The sequence below is a fragment of the Haemaphysalis longicornis genome, unplaced genomic scaffold, assembly GCF_048455015.1.
Source record: "Haemaphysalis longicornis isolate Haplotype H1 unplaced genomic scaffold, Haemaphysalis longicornis Haplotype H1 scaffold_3, whole genome shotgun sequence".
Taxonomy (NCBI): Eukaryota; Metazoa; Arthropoda; class Arachnida; order Ixodida; family Ixodidae; genus Haemaphysalis; species Haemaphysalis longicornis.
The window spans coordinates 105,667,776-105,669,096 of NW_027526335.1; the positions used below are offsets into that span (position 1 = coordinate 105,667,776).

At 46.2% G+C, this 1,321-nt stretch overlaps 1 non-coding gene across 1 annotated transcript; it reads left to right on the forward strand.

Moving 5' to 3' along the window:
* Positions 1-280: 280 nt before the first annotated feature.
* Positions 281-351, forward strand: Trnag-gcc (transfer RNA glycine (anticodon GCC)). The gene has a single exon. It is a non-coding gene; the product is annotated as a tRNA-Gly (tRNA).
* The last annotated feature ends 970 nt before the right edge of the window (positions 352-1,321 follow it).

A 1,321-nucleotide genomic window follows, 5' to 3' on the forward strand; every position in this document is an offset into this window, starting at 1 on the left:
TCTGGAAACCTCGTATGGCCGTGCGACATGCAGACCCGGATGCACGATGGGCAAGGGAATACTGTATTGAAAGCATTGCTTATATCAGAGATGTAATGAAAATGCAAGACGAGCAACCTGACTGGGCTAACACCTTGGATAAACTAGTTAACCTGAAACGCTTTTAACACGTGTTACCCATAGCAGCGGGAGGTTTTTTATCATTATGATGTGTTGAAGCATGGGTTATTTTTTGTTGTTTTTTTGTTCACTGTACCAAGCCTGTAATAAAGAAAAAAAAGCGTCGGTGGTTCAGTGGTAGAATACATGCCTGCCACGCAGGTGGGCGGGGTTCGATTCCCGGCCGACGCATTTGTTTTTATGTAGACTTTGTACGTATGTGTAGCAAGAAAGTCAGCGCTGCCCAGGTCCTTCTATAAGCGGGTCTTCTGTGTTCACGTGGAGCCATTGGTAGAAGAAATGCAAGTTTTTGTTTAGTTCCTTTTTTCTAAAGGCAATGGGGACCGCTCGCGTCGTTAGGCTCGTGTCGCAGTCGCCGGCTATTGTTGAGCAGGCAACACACAGACGCTATTATGCTCCACTGCTTGCCATTGTTTTATTTCCTCGTCCCCCACATCACCCTCGTTAACGCGTCCGCAATTACTCAGCACCTATGGCCCTTGCTGAAAGGCATTCACACCTGCGCCCTGCCTCTCTACCCGTTCGCCCTGCTCCGCACTTTTCGTTCTATTCACGTCACGTACACATTAGAAAAGGCACTATGTGCGACCGTGTACTTCACGTAGGACTGTATCGGCGGCGTTATTTTGGACCAAAAAACTCTATGGAGACAGAATCTTAGTGAGAGAAGCTCCGTCATCTACGCTGATTCAGGATACAGATATAGCGAATGAGCTGGAAGCTGCGCCTAAGATTGCAGTCCTTGGGAGGGATTAAAAGAACAAAAACAAAACAACAACGCTGTATTTGAATAAAAGCGCTAACTCCACCACTTCTTCAAAACGGCCTCCTGTAAGTCTAAATACACCGACTGTACGACCATCGTGCCCAATTTCAGTGATATCGGCGAGTCTATTCAACAATATTTTGGTGGGCTATGGGTAATTGGGTTAAGTGAGCGTGACGGTAATTTGTATTTATTTTGTTTACGCTCCTTATCTTCACTCAGTGGCAATTACGGCTTACGTTGAAGGAACTAGCCCATTAAAAATTTTAGACGTTATAGGGTGGGGATCACGAGACAGTGCGTAAGGATTCCTCACAGGTATACTCACCTTCGCAGTACACAAATAGAATGCTTACCTTAGCGGGAAGCGCGCTG